We start from the raw sequence: 15,889 nt of genomic DNA on the forward strand, positions 1-15,889 counted from the left end.
CCTAGAGTGCCTGGCTGTGAGTTGTTCTTAATGGAAAATGGTGAACGCTTAATGCCTCTTGGTCCCTAGTTCTGGGTCCCAGCTGCCAAATTTGTGACGATGAAAAATGCTCCAGAGTACATCTTATTCATCTAAATGGAAAAAAAACCTCTTTGATTCTATAAGTGATTCTAAATAAAGGTTTCTAATTCTTAAGACAAAATAAAAAAATATACATATATAGTCCAATATTTTATATTGTGTAATTTATATATATTATAATTAAATATATTCCAATAATATTAGTAATATCAATTAATATTTACCAATTAGATGAGCTTGAGGAACAAAATTCAATAATAAGCCCTGCACCAACCAAGTCACCACAGATACAGGAAAAGCAAAGCCTGGCTGTGAGGATATGGCCGAAGATTAAACATGGTCATAAAACAATTATAAGTCATCAGTGTGGTCTCTCCTGGAAATTATTAGGAGAACTATGAAGGCAGAGGTTAGATAATTATTGTGCTATATTTTGCAATAAACAAAATTTTATCAGTGTTGTAAATTGCTTTCTTCAATATGAATTTTAAATATTGTAAAGAATCCAGAAAGAGTGAAAAGATTAATTAAAATTATGAAGTATAATATATTTAACCTTTAGAACAGAGGAGGAAATATTAAGAAATAACTGACTCATGGCCTTTAACATATAGAGAGGTTTTGTTTTTTAATTAAAAATAAAGAATGAAAACAAATAAACAACGAACACTTACAAAACTCTTTGATCCAACAGCGTCCATCATCATAACAATAGCCCTTGGCATAGAATTCAGACTTTCTCCATTTCACGTTTGAGTACCTGCAGTTATAAATGGCATTCCACTAACAGCTGGCCTAGCTCATTAACGTGACAAAAACTTGCAGTTACATCAGTTTTATACCAAATCTCACCATTCATTAAACCATGGATAAATTTCTTTTTGCTGTTTTTGAAAACAAAAGTCATTACCTTGTTTATCATTAAAAAAGAGAGTTTTTTTTTACTAATCAAAATAGGATATGGTTTAATCAGAATAAGGTGTTACGTGCATTAGGTGTCCCCAGGTGGGTTCTGAGGTTCTCTAACCACTTAACATCTAAGTGAATACACAACACATACATTTTCATATCATCCATCCTCCTGAAATTCAGCAGTCTTCCATATTTTTCAGAGTTTTTCAGAGTAAAATCTCCCAGTCACTTGAACCAAAATCATCAAGTAACTCACTAAAAAAGTAAACCCCCAACCTCATGCCAGACCTACTGAATCAGAATCTGTTGATCAGAATAAGACATATTTTTTCTAAATGTGATTCTTAAATGTACAGTAAACTTTGACAAATACTGTCCAATTGGTTAACTCTGGAGTTTTTATGTTTTAATCTCATCTTATATTGCCTGCAGCATTTACTTTATCTCAGAAATGCCTTCATCTTTAAACATTCTTAAGCCTTAGTTTACCTCAACTGAGGATGGGTTAATATTACTTTGCGGTTTTTAGATTATAAAATGAGTTGTAAAGTGCTTAGCAATGGACTTGGCATATGGTAAGTGTTCCATAAATGATAATAAAGATGATTGTGGTAATGATGCGAATGACAAAATAAGGGCAGGTGGAAACAAGGATCCCATGATAATTCTCTGATCTCTTTCCCTGAACACACTGGGCAGACTTTAAAGCTGTAAACCCAAAAGATTAAAATTAAACAAAACCAGATGGTGTGGATAAAAGAATACCTCTCTTTCCCTAAATCAGGAAATTTCCACTTCTGCTTTCCTTCTTTGTAGACCTTGCCTCTTCCCCTCCCCACACGGGAGGGGGCAGGAGGGCTGATTCTGTTCGCAGTCCATTTATGAGTAGGAAATTAGTCCTTAGTCTAACTTAAAATGTAGGACTCAAGACTCCACTCACTCTGCTTATATCGCTTGCATTTTAAGTCTTTGCCTACCTGTGATAATAAGCAAATCTAAGGAGAGCTAATTTAGTACGATGTGATTTAGTACGCTCTTTCTCTTTCTAGTTCAGCTCACATACTTGAAAATCAAGTCAACCCTTGGCTAGTTTGAGGCGTGGCCTATCTCTCCTACTCATCCTTATAGGAATTCTGAGCTTGCTTTTCTGGATTCAGAAGGAAGTAGGAAACTCCACTTAGGCCTGAACCTCAACCCACCTTTCCTGCTTTAGAAGTAATCAGGTCCTGGTTCGGCTGAAAGTCCTTCTTCACTTTCCATTTGTATTAAGCTAATACATATAAGCATCCTCAGGAATCTTCCCAGTGGTGAGCAGGGCAGGATTTGGCCAATCTTACGTCCCTGGAAATATCATCATGGGACATAAAATCCCCACTTCAAATGGAAATTACCAAACATTTTAGTTGAATAATAATGAATATATGACATATCCAAACATGTGGGATACAGCAAAAGCAGTACAGAAGGTCCCTGACTTACGGTTTTCTCACTTATGATGGTATGAAAGTGATATGCATTAAGTAGAAACCACACTTCAAATTTTGAATTTTGATCTTTTCCTGGGCTAGTATGATTCTCTCTTTTGATGCTGGACAGCTCCCAGCCAGTCACTGGATCACAAGGGTAAACCACCATCACACTAGTACCAAACGTAAAATAGATAGCTAGTGGGAAGCAGCTGCATAGCACAGGGAGATCAGCTTGGTGCTTTGTGACCACCTAGAGGGGTGGGATAGGGAGAGTGGGAGGGAGACACAAGGGAGACTGGGAGGGAGACACAAGAGGGAGGAGATATGGGGATATATGTATATGTAGAGCTGATTCACTTTGTTATAAAGCAGAACCTAACACGCCATTGTAAAGCAATTATACTCCAATAAAGATGTTAACAAAAACAAAACAAAACCGGTCTGAACCCAGACAACCACTCTGCTTTTTGTTTTCAGTACAGTATTCAATAAATTACATGAGAGAGTCAGCACCATATTATAAAATAGGCTTTGTGTTAGATAATCTTGCCCAACTGTAGGCTAATATAAGTGTTCTGAGCACGTTCAAGGTAAGCCAGGCTAAGCTATGATGTCCGGAGTTTAGGTGTAATAAATGCACTTTTGAGTTAAGATATTTTCAACTTATGATGGGTTTATTGGAACATAACCCCACTGGAAGTCAAGGAATATTTGTAATTAGAGGCAAATTTATGGATTTAAATTATATTTGTTAGGAAAGAAGAAATGTTGAGAATCAATAGTCAAACTTGCAACTCAAAGAACTAGAAAAAGTAGCAAGATAAATAAAAGAAAGTAAAGGTAGCAAGTAATAAACTATGTGCGGAAATAACTAAATTGACCAACTTTCACAAGAAAAAAATATATATATATAAAGAACCCCTTACCCGTTAAAGTAACTGAATCCATAATTGAAGAACTATTAAGTTTCTCCCATAAGTGAAACTATGCTTAGATGGCTCACTAGTGAACTTTCTGAAAATTAAAAAAAAATTATTAAAAACCTTGCACAAATTCTTCTATAGATAGAAAAGGAGCCATAAATTGCAACTTATCTAATGAACTATTATAATCTTGATACCAAAATCTGACCTAAACATTTTAATGAAAGAAAAAGTTGAATACCAGTATCACTCAGGATCCTGGACAGAATGAACAGTAATCTCTGCTGTCTGGCTGTGTCACAAGATTTCATTCTCCATAGCACTATTTGGAAAGAGGTTCTGGGTGCTAAGTAACTACTTCTTCGAGGAGGGGAAAACACCAAAGATGCCCTGATTCCAGAGCCCCAGCTGCAGGGTTTGTGTACAGGCTGCAGGTGCCTGGGGAGCACTGTGTCTCCACAGCACAGAGGTAAGCGGCTGAGTCTTCAGGTTTAGGGGCTGCGATGTGCAGAGAGCTTCCCTTCTTTAACAAGGTGGCTTTTAGTCTTTCGTTCTGCTTTTCCTCCCCAGCTGAGTAAAGACGGAAGAGAAGTTCGGGTCCCTTCCCAGGATCCTGTCTATACCACAGTAGCGCGTTAAAATTGCTGACCGTGTAGCTGCAGTTGAGGATGAGACTGTCTCCCTCCTGGATTTTCAGGGTCTGAGGACTCTGCTCCACCTTGTCTTCTCCCCTCAACCCTGTTCAGGAAAACAAAATCAGAAATGAAACAAAGCTTTCAGTTCAGCAGTTTTGAAAAATTCCAACAAAAAGCCTGGGATGAGCTGAGACTAAACCCCTCTCTCTCTTCTCTCCAGCTTTGGATAAATGTGCCCTTATGGTTCTCATCTCTTAACCTCCAACTTACAGCCAAGCTGAAGCCACAAGACTATGAATGCACATTCCAGCATGTTCTCCATCCTGATATCACACTCTTGATACAATTTTAATGATTCCAAATCTTCTCCCCTGAGGAGCTGCTCCTCTGTCTTAGTTCTCCTTCTCTAATGCACGAGATAGCCTTTCTGTTGGTGGCTCAGCCAATCGAGCAAATCCTCTAGTAGCTGTCATGCTTTTGACGGTTAAGGCACTGGAGGAATGAGAGGAATGGAACCACTGCCACCTGGTGGTCACAAACATAAACATCTCACAGGACCCACTCCATGCCCCCTACAAAGACAAAAATTGATGGGAGGACATTTTTTATATTGGTGGGCATAGTGCGTATGAGGTTTAAAGTAGTAATCAGAAAAGCCTTCTCTGCCTGCAATTTGAATCGTTTCATTTTTCCTTGTTTGGCCTTTAAAGCTAAACTGCTACCAGAGGTTATAAAAGTTGAACCCAAGCATAGGTGTAATGGATTGTGTTTCTCTTTATAGTACAGAAGAATCTCAGCAGGGGGGACCTTAAAAGGACTAGAGTACTGAGAAAAGCGGGGGGATAAAATAGCTGTGGATATGTCTGGAGACCTCTTTGACAGAGAATTGGGAACATAAGAAACCATTGCTTCAAATAATTTTATGCCTGGCTACAGGGACCAAGTGCAACTACAACTCAGGGTCACGAACTTGATAGATCTTAGGAGAACAGGAGGGAAGAGCATGGCAGAGGGAAAGCAGAGCTCTCCATTCTAGACCCTGGAGAGATCAGAACACCACAGGGCAGAGTGGGGAACAGGAAGATACGTATAGCAAAACTAGTATAGTTTAATTTGTTTGGTTCTATGACACTCCGCTGGGTTTTTTGTTTTGTTTTGTTTTTGTTTTTACATCTTTATTGGAATATAATTGCTTTACAATGCTGTGTTACTTTCTGCTTTATAACAAAGTGAATCAGTTATACATATACATATGTTCCCATATGTCTTCCCTCTTGCGTCTCCCTCCCTCCCACCCTCCCTATCCCACCCCTCCAGGCGGTCACAAAGCACCTAGCTGATATCCCTGTGCTATGCCGCTGCTTCCCACTAGCTATCTACCTTATATTTGTTAGTGTATATATGTCCATGCCTCTCTCTTGCTTTGTCACAGCTCACCCTTTCCCCTCCCCATATCCTCAAGTCCATTCTCTAGTAGGTCTGTGTCTTTATTCCTAGATTCTACATGACATATTTTTTCTTAAATTCCATATATATGTGTTAGCATACGGTACTTGTCTTTCTCTTTCTGACTTATTTCACTCTGTATGACAGACTCTAGGTCTATCCACCTCATTACAAACAGCTCAATTTCGTTTCTTTTTATGGCTGAGTAATATTCCATTGTATGTATGTGCCACACCTTCTTTATCCATTCATCCGATGATGGACACTTAGGTTGTTTCCATCTCCGGGCTATTGTAAATAGAGCTGCAATGAACATTTTGGTACATGACTCTTTTTGAGTTATGGATTTCTCAGGGTATATGCTCAGTATTGGGATTGCTGGGTTATATGGTAGTTGTATTTGTAGTTTTTTAAGGAACGTCCATACTGTTCTCCACAGTGCCTGTATCAATTTATATTCCCACCACCAGTGCAAGAGGGTTCCCTTTTCTCCACATCCTCTGCAGCATTTATTGTTTCTAGATTTTTTGATGATGGCCATTCTGACCGGTGTGAGATGATATCTCATTGTAGTTTTGATTTGCATTTCTCTAATGATTATTGATGTTGAGCATTCTTTCATGTGTTTGTTGGCAGTCTGTATATCTTCTTTACAGAAATGTCTATTTAGGTCTTCTGCCCATTTTTGGATTGGGTTGTTTGTCTTTTTGTTATTGAGCTGCATGGGCTGCTTATAAATTTTGGAGATTAATCCTTTGTCAGTTGCTTCATTTGCAAATATATTTTCCCATTCTGAGGGTTGTGTTTTGGTCTTGTTTATGGTTTCCTTTGCTGTACAAAAGCTTTGAAGTTTTATTAGGTCCCATTTGTTTATTTTTGTTTTTATTTCCACTTCTGTAGGAGGTGGGTCAAAAAGGAACTTGCTGTGATTTATGTCATAGAGTATTCTGCCTATGTTTTCCTCTAAGAGTTTGAGAGTTTCTGGCCTTACAGTTAGGTCTTTAATCCATTTTGAGGTTATTTTTGTGTATGCTGTTAGCGAGTGATCTAATCTCAAACTTTGACATGTAGCTGTCCAGTTTTCCCAGCACCACTTATTGAAGAGGCTGTCCTTTCTCCACTGTACATTCCTGCCTCCTTTATCAAAGATAAGGTGACCATATGTGCGTGGGTTTATCTCTGGGTTTTCTATCCTGTTCCATTGATCTATCTTTCTGTTTTTGTGCCAGTACCATACCGTCCTGATTACTGTAGTTTTGTAGTATAGTCTGAAGTCAGGGAGCCTGATTCCTCCAGCTCCGTTTTTCGTTCTCAAAATTGCTTTGGCTATTCGGGGTCTTTTGTGTTTCCATACAAATTGTGAAATTTTTTGTTCTAGTTCTGTGAAAAATGCCAGTGGTAGTTTGATAGGGATTGCATTGAATCTGTAGATTGCTTTGGGTAGTAGAGTCATTTTCATAATGTTGATTCTTCCAATCCAAGAACATGGTATATTTCTCCATCTATTTGTATCATCTTTAATTTCTTCCATCAGTGTCTTATAATTTTCTGCATACAGGTCTTTTGTCTTCTTAGGTAGGTTTATTCCTAGATATTTTATTCTTTTTGTTGCAGTGGTAAATGGGAGTGTTTTCTTGATTTCACTTTCAGATTTTTCACCATTAGTGTATAGGAATACCAGAGATTTCTGTGCATTAATTTTGTATCCTGTAACTTGACCAAATTCATTGATTAGCTCTAGTAGTTTTCTGGTAGCATCTTTAGGATTCTCTGTGTATAGTATCATGTAATCTACAGACAGTGACAGCTTTACTTCTTCTTTTCTGACTTGGATTCCTTTTATTTCCTTTTCTTTTCTGATTGCTGTGGCTAAAACTTCCAAAACTATGTTGAATAAGAGTGGTGAGAGTGGGCAACCTTGTCTTGTTCCTGATTTTAGTGGAAATGCTTTCAGTTTTTCACCATTGAGGATGATGTTGGCTGTGGGTTTGTCATATATGGCCTTTATTATGTTGAGGAATGTTCCCTCTATGCCTACTTTCTGCAGGGTTTTTATCATAAATGGGTGTTGAAAGCTTTCTCTGCATCTATTGAGATGATCATATGGTTTTTCTCCTTCCGTTTGTTAATATGGTGTATCACATTGATTGATTTGCGTATATTGAAGAATCCTTGCATTCCTGAAATAAACTCCACTTGATCATGGTGTATGATCCTTTTAATGTGCTGTTGGATTCTGTTTGCTAGTATTTTGTTGAGGATTTTTGCATCTATGTTCATCAGTGATATTGGCCTGTAGTTTTCTTTCTTTGTGACATCCTTGTCTGGTTTTGGTATCAGAGTGATGGTGGCCTCGTAGAATGAGTTTTGGAGTGTTCCTCCCTCTATATTTTGCAAGAGTTTGAGAAGGATAGCTGTTAGCTCTTCTGTGTTTGGTAGAATTCGCCTGTAAAGCCACCTGGTCCTGGGCTTTTGTTTTTTGGAAGATTTTTAATCACAGTTTCAATTTCAGTGCTTGTGATTGGTCTGTTCATATTTTCTATTTCTTCCTGATTCAGTCTTGGCAGGTTGTGCATTTCTAAGAATTTGTCCATTTCTTCCAGGTTGTCCATTTTATTGGCATAGAGTTGCTTGTAGTAATCTCTCAAGATCTTTTGTATTTCTGCAGTGTCAGTTGTTACTTCTGCTTTTTCATTTCTAATTCTATTGATTTGAGTCTTCTCCCTTTTTTTCTTGATGAGTCTGGCTAATGGTTTATCAATTTTCTTTATCTTCTCAAAAAACCAGCTTTTAGTTTTTTTGATCTTTGCTATCATTTCCTTCATTTCTTTTTCATTTATTTCTGATTTGATTTTTATGATTTCTTTCCTTCTGCTAACTTTGGGGGTTGTCTGTCCTTTCTCTAATTGCTTTAGGTGCAAGGTTAGGTTGTTTATTCGAGATGTTTCCTATTCCTTAAGGTAGGATTGTATTGCTATAAACTTCCCTCTTAGTACTGCTTTTGCTGCATCCCATAGATTTTGGGTCGTCGTGTCTCCATTGTCATTTGTGTCTAGGTATTTTTTTTTATTTCCTCTTTGATTTCTTCAGTGATCACTTCGTTATTAAGTTGTGTATTGTTCATCCTCCATGTGTTTGTATTTTTTACAGAGCTTTTCCTGTAATTGATATGTAGTCTCATAGCGTTGTGGTCGGAAAAGATACTTGATACAATTTGAATTTTCTTAAAGTTACCAAGGCTTGATTTGTGACCCAAAATATGATCTACCCTGGAGAATGTTCCATGAGAACTTGAGAAAAATGTGTATTCTGTTGTTTTTGGATGGAATGTCCTATAAATATCAATTAAGTCCATCTTGTTTAATGTATCATTTAAAGCTTGTGTTTCATTATTTATTTTCATTTTGGATGATCTGTCCATTGGTGAAAGTGGGGTGTTAAAGCCCCCTACTATGGATGTGTTACTGTCAATTTCCTCTTTTATGGCTGTTACTATTTGCCTTATGTATTGAGGTGCTCCTATGTTGGGTGCATAAATATTTACAATTGTTATATCTTCTTCTTGGATTGATCCCTTGATCATTATGTAGTGTCCTTCTTTGTCTCTTCTAATAGTCTTTATTTTCAAGTCCATTTTGTCTGATATGAGAATTGCTACTCCAGCTTGCTTTTGGTTTCCATTTGCATGGAATATCTTTTTCCAACCCCTTACTTTCAGTGTGTATGTGTCTCTAGGTCTGAAGTGGGTCTATTGTAGACAGCAAATATATGGGTCTTGTTTTTGTATCCATTCAGCCAATCTGTGTCTTTTGGTGGGAGCATTTAGTCCATTTACATTTAAGGTAATTATCGATATGTATGTTCCTATTCCCATTTTCTTAATTGTTTTGGGTTCGTTATTGTAGGTCTTTTCCTTCTCTTGTGTTTCTTCCTAGAGAAGTTCCTTTAGCAGTTGTTGTAAAGCTGGTTTGGTGGTGCTGAACTCTCTCAGCTTTTCCTTGTCTGTAAAGGTTTTAAGTTCTCCATCAAATCTGAATGAGATCCTTGCTGGGTAATCTTGGTTGCAGGTTTTTCTGCTTCATCACTTTAAATATGTCCTTCCAATCCCTTCTGGCTTGCAGAGTTTCTGCTGAAAGATCAGCTCTTAACCTTATGGGGATTCCCTTGTGTGTTATTTGTTGTTTTTCCCTTGCTGCTTTTAATATGTTTTCTTTGTATTTAATTTTTGGCAGTTTGATTAGTATGTGTCTTGGCGTGTTTCTCCTTGGATTTACCCTGTATGGGACTCTCTGTGCTTCCTGGACTTGATTAACTATGTCCTTTTCCATATTAGGGAAGTTTTCATCTATAATCGCTTCAAATATTTTCTCAGTCCCTTTCTTTTTCTCTTCTTCTTCTGGAATCCCTATAATTCAAATGTTGGTGCACTTAATGTTGTCCCAGAGGTCTCTGAGACTGTCCCAGTTCTTTTCATTCTTTTTTCTTTATTCTGCTCTGCAGTAGTTATTTCCACTATTTTATCTTCCAGGTCACTTATCTGTTCTTCTGCCTCAGTTATTCTGCTATTGATCCCATCTAGAGTATTTTTAATTTCATTTATTGTGCTGTTCATCGTTGTTTGTTTCATCTTTAGTTCTTCTAGGTCCTTGTTAAATGTTTCTTGCATTTTGTCTATCTATTTCCAAGATTTTGGATCATCTTTACTATCATTCTGAATTCTTTTTTAGGTGGACTGCTTATTTCCTCTTCATTTGTTAGGTGTGGTGGGTTTTTATCTTGCTCCTTCATCTGCTGTTTTTCTGTCTTCTCATTTTGCTTATCTTACTGTGTTTGGGGTCTCCTTTTTGCAGGCTGCAGGTTCGTAGTTCCCGTTGTTTTTGGTGTCTCTTCCCAGTGGCTAAGGTTGGTTCAGTGGGTTGTGTAGGCTTCCTGGTGGAGGGGACTAGTGCCTGTGTTCTGGTGGATGAGGCTGGATCTTGTCTTTCTGGTGGGCAGGTCCACGTCTGGTGGTGAGTTTTGGGGTGTCTGTGGACTTATTATGATTTTAGGCAGTCTCTCTGCTAATGGGTGGGATTGTGTTCGTGTCTTGCTAGTTGTTTGGCATAGGATGTCCAGCACTGTAGCTTGCTGGTCGTTCAGTGAAGCTGGGTGCTAGTGTTGAGATGGAGATCTCTGGGAGATTTTCGCCATTTGATATTATGTGGAGCTGGGAGGTCTCTTGTGGACCAGTGTCCTGAAGTTGGCTCTCCCACCTCAGAGGCACAGCACTGACTCCTGGCTGTAGCACCAAGAGCCTTTCATCCACACGGCTCAGAATAAAAGGGAGAAAAAGTAGAAAGAAAGAAAGAATTAGTAGAAGTAGAAAGAAAAAGAAAGGAGGGAGAGAGGAAGGAGGGAAGGAAGGAAAACAGAAAGAAAGAAGATAAAGTAAAATAAGATAAAACATAATAAAGTTATTAAAATTAAAAAAATAATTATTGAGAGAAAAAAAGAAAAAAAAATTAAAAAAAAAAACGGATGGATAGAACCCTAGGGCAAATGGTGGAAGCAAAGCTATACAGACAAAATCTCACACAGAAGCATACACATACACACTCACAAAAAGAGGAAAAGGGGAAAAAATCATAAATCTTCCTCTCAAATTCCACCTCCTTAATTTGGGATGATTCGTTGTCTATTCATGTATTCCACAGATGCAGGGTACAATCAAGTTGATTGTGGAGTTTTAATCCGCTGCTTCTGTGGCTTCTGGGAGAGATTTCCCTTTCTCTTCTTTGTTCTCACAGCTCCCAGGGGCTCAGCTTTGGATTTGGCCCCGCCTCTGCGTGTAGGTCACCGGAGGGCGTCTGTTCTTCGCTCAGACAGGGCGGGGTTAAAGGAGCCGCTGACTCTGGGGCCCTCACTCAGGCGGGGCGGAGGGAGGGGCACGGTGGGCGGGGCGAGCATGCGGCGGCAGAGGCCCGTGTGACGTTGCACCAGCCTGAGGCGCGCAGTGCGTTCTTCCCGGAGAGTTGTCCCTGCATCCCGGGACCCCGGCTGTGGTGGGCTGCACAGGGTACCCGGAAGCGGGGTGTGGAGAGTGACCTAGCTCACACACAGGCTTCTTGGTGACGGCAGCAGCAGCAGCCTTAGCGTCTCCTGCCCGTCTCTGGGGTCTGCGCTTTTAGCCGCGGCTGGCGCCCGTCTCTGGAGCTCCTTTAAGCAGAGCTCTTAATCCCCTCTCCTCGCGCACCAGGAAACAAAGAGGGAAGAAAATGTCTCTTGCCTCTTCGGCAGGTCCAGACTTTTCCCCGGACTCCCTCCCGGCTAGCCGTGGCGCACTAACCCCCTGCAGGCTGTGTTCTCGCCACCAACCCCAGTCCTCTCCCGGCGCTCCGACCGAAGCCCGAGCCTCAGCTCCCAGCCCCGCCTGCCCCGGCGGGTGAGCAGACAAGCCTCTCGGCCTGGTGAGTGCCGGTCGGCCCTGACCCTCTGTGCGGGAATCTCTCCGCTTTGCCCTCGGCACCCCTGTTGCTGTGTTGTCCTCTGTGGTTCCGAAGCTTTCCCCCTCCGCCACCCGCAGTCTCTGCTCGCGAAGGGGCTTCCCAGTGTGTGGAAACGTTTCCTCCTTCACAGCTCCCTCCCACTGGTGCAGGCCCCGTCCCTATCCTTTTGTCTCTGTTTATTCTTGTTTCTTTTGCCCTACCCATGTATGTGGGGGGTTTCTTGCCTTTTGGGAGGTCTGAGGCCTTCTGTCAGCGTTCAGTAAGTGTTCTGTAGGAGTTGTTCCACGTGTAGATGTATTTCTGGTGTATCTGTGGAGAGGAAGGTGATCTCCGCGTCTTACTCTTCCGCCATCTTCCCGGAAACCCCACTCCATTGGGTTTTGTCATTGAACATGTGTTGATGTTGCAGAGTTGACCACCATTTATATAAGCTCTCTTCAGACTTGCCCAAAGAGCACACTCTACCCCCATTAGCTACAACCCAGAAAAAGAACATCAACTCTCAGACGCACTGCTTTAATGTCACTTCATCCCTCACCCACTCAGGGACTAGAAAAGAATAAGCTGCACAGAATTATTGCACTAACAGTGTAGGTAAGGGGTTTGTTGTTCTTTGACTTTTTCTTTGAAAATCTGATAATTTCTCAGTGATCTGAAAGTCATTAAACTAACTTGTATCCATTTTCTCATCCTTTGATTTGATTTATTCTAGTCACACTTAGCAAACTCTGACTCTTACAAATCATATTTAAAAGGCTGTGTTTCTCTGTTTCTGAACGTGTGTCTCAGAAAGAACGTGAAAAAGATAACTGCAAGATTAATGCAGGAGCTCTTTGTAGGATAGACTCTAAAAGACCCAGAAGCTGAATGTGTCATGTGTAATGAAACCAAGGAAATGATTTACAGTTATGATTTTTATGAAATTTGTTTGTAATTAAAAAAAAATTTTTTTTAATTTGAAATAATTACAGATTCATAGAAGTTTCCAAAAATGTACAGGGAGACTCTGTGTACTCTTCACCCTGTGTCCTCCGGGGGTCTCTAAACCAGGAAGTTAACATTGGTACAACACACAGGGCTTATTAGATTTCCACAGTTTACATGCAGGCATTTGTGTGTGTGTGTGTACTTCTAAGCAATTTTACACATGTACAGATTCATGCATTCATGTATATCACATGTATAGGATCACTGCCACAATCAAGATGCACAGCTGTTTCATAACCACAAGGCTTCCTCATGCCACCCCTTTGTAGCCACACCCACCCCTTCCCTAGTCCTTAACCCCTGACAATCACTAACCTGTTCTTCATCCCTACGATTTTGTTATTTTAATAATGTTATATAAATGGAATTATATAGAAGTAAGCATTGAGATTTTTTTCACTCAGAATGAGTAGTAAAAACATGAGATTTGTCCAGGTATTAGTGTGTATCCAACCTGTTTGTTTCTTTTTATTTCTGAGTAGTATTCCATGGTAGGGACGTCCCACAGTTTGTTTAACCAGTCACCTACTAAGGGACATCAGGTTTCCATATTTTGGCTGCTATGAATAAAGCTGTTATGAATATTCAGGTACAGATTTTTATGTAAATAAAGTCTTCTATTTATCTAGGATAAGTGTCCAAGTCTGCATTACATGTTTAGTTTTATAAGAAATTGCCAGGCCATTTTCCAGAGTGCCTGTATCATTCTATAGTCCCATCAGCAATTTATGAGTGATCCAGTTTTCCCCACGTTTGCCAGAATTAGGTGTTGTCACTTTTTTTTATTTTACCCCACTGATAGTTGTATAGTGATATTTCATTGTGGTTTTAATTTGTGTTTCTCTGATGGCTAATGATGTTGCGCATCTTTTCATGTGCTGATTTGCAATCTGTATATCCTCGTTGGTGAAATATCAATCTGAGTCTTTCACCCGTTTTTCTAATTGGTTGTTCATTTTCTATACCATTTAGCTTTTAGAGTTCTTTATATATTCTAGATACAAGTACTATGTCAGATACATGGTTTGTAAATATTTACCTCCAGTCTGTAGCTTATCTTTTCATATGCTTAACAGGGTCTTTTGTAGAGGAAAAGTTTTTAAATTTGATTCAGTTAGGGGGGTGTGTGTGTGTGTGTATGTGTGTGTATGTGTGTATCATGCTTTTGGTGTGAAATCTAAGATTTACTTAGCCCCAGGCCTGAAGATTTTCTCTTATTGTTTTTCAAGTTTCATAGTTTATATTTTACATTTAAGTCTATGATCCATTTTGAGTTGATTTTTATAATGTATATTTTTAAGAAGATCTTTTTTAGAAAAGAGGAATCTGTCATCATCTTTGTCTTAAGCTTTACCTATTTGCTGTTATCAAGTAACTAGTTCAAAGCAACATAACCAAAATGTAGCTGGAGCACTTCTCATAGAAGACTGAAAAAAACTTTTATGCTTTGAGCCTGTGAGCTTCCCTTTTTATACTTACTGTGATTTCTCTAAATTAAAAGTAAAGTTAAAACTATAGTACAAACCCAAACCCTTCTCAACATATCAGCCTCTGAAATCATCTATCATGTGTTACAGGGCAATGTTTTCTAGTAGAGATTTGGAAAATCGTTACATCTATCTTATGATCGAGGATAACTGTAATCTTTCCTAAAATTCACATTCTTTTAAACTTTAAAATTCTCTGAGAAACAAAATGCCTATTAATATTTAAGTCATCAAAGTGAACTAAAGTGAGAGTCTCTTCCTTGTCTATAACTTCTTTCCTATAATTGAGCATGTGTTTCTTGAAAAAGAGAATATTCTCTACAAATTGTCAGAAGAAAGAGAATTCCCTATTTCTCTTATTACTTTTTGCTAAAGTTACATGCTTCCATCTACCTTTTTTCACAGTCACCATTCTAAGGTCAAATAGCTCATTTCCCCAAGGATGTAGTGATTCTTCTTTCTACTGTGCCAGAGGCAGAGTCCTGATTTTTGCTCTCATAGGAGAACTTTTAAAATACCAGTATTACAACTGAGGATAATACTTCCTAAAAGTTTTCTTAAGGGTTGAGAATCCAGGAAGGTAAAAGGATTCTTGATTGAAATAATTCAGCCCTTGGAACCAGAATCAGGAAGTTAGAAAAACAGACAAGACTTTTTTCTTGTCTCAGGCTAGGACTCCCAATGGTAGGAATATCTACCCCCAAACTAGGTCACTAGACTGGAAATTAAAAATATACAAAGAAGCAGAACAAGTGATGGCAATGGTAAAGATAAATAGAAACAGATAGTTCGACACCATCCAATTGTACTCATGGGCAACATCTAGTGTATGGAGAACACCTATTATTAAAAGGTCATTTCCTTTGAGCCCTAGGAATTAGGATGGAAAGGAAAATATTGGGACTCAAAGAGAACTAAGTTAACTGTGATTTTCTTTCGGCCTGGTCCACTCCCCCACTCTCTGCCCACTACCACCCTTAGCTTTATAGGACTCATATCTCTAGCCACAGGAAATAAATATTTGAGGCTGAAATTCTAAGATAAAAGCTCTAGAGAAGAAAGCAGAAAAGAGATGATGCAGGAATACGTCATCACCAGGTGAAACCGGAAGACTCACCGATAAGAGGGACTTCCAAGTCCGCAAGAAAATGAATTCGATATACATCTTCCTATAGACTCACTCAGGTGATGAAGATGGCTCTGTCTACGCCAACAGGAGGGAGACCATCTAATTGCAACCCTGAAAATAGTACCATATGACGAAAATCTGTACAAACAGAAAGGGGATTTATGGTATATGCAAATAGAAGTATCCTTATGGTGATGAGAATTGGACGAATACAAGAACTAATTGATACACAATTATCTAACAGCATCCAAAGGGTAGAAGCTCTGTATCTGTTGATATTATCAATTAATTCACTCTTCAGTTAGCCAGTGTTTAATGTGCAACCACTATGTGCC

Source organism: Delphinus delphis, chromosome 2, assembly GCF_949987515.2.
Source record: "Delphinus delphis chromosome 2, mDelDel1.2, whole genome shotgun sequence".
Taxonomy (NCBI): domain Eukaryota; kingdom Metazoa; phylum Chordata; class Mammalia; order Artiodactyla; family Delphinidae; genus Delphinus; species Delphinus delphis.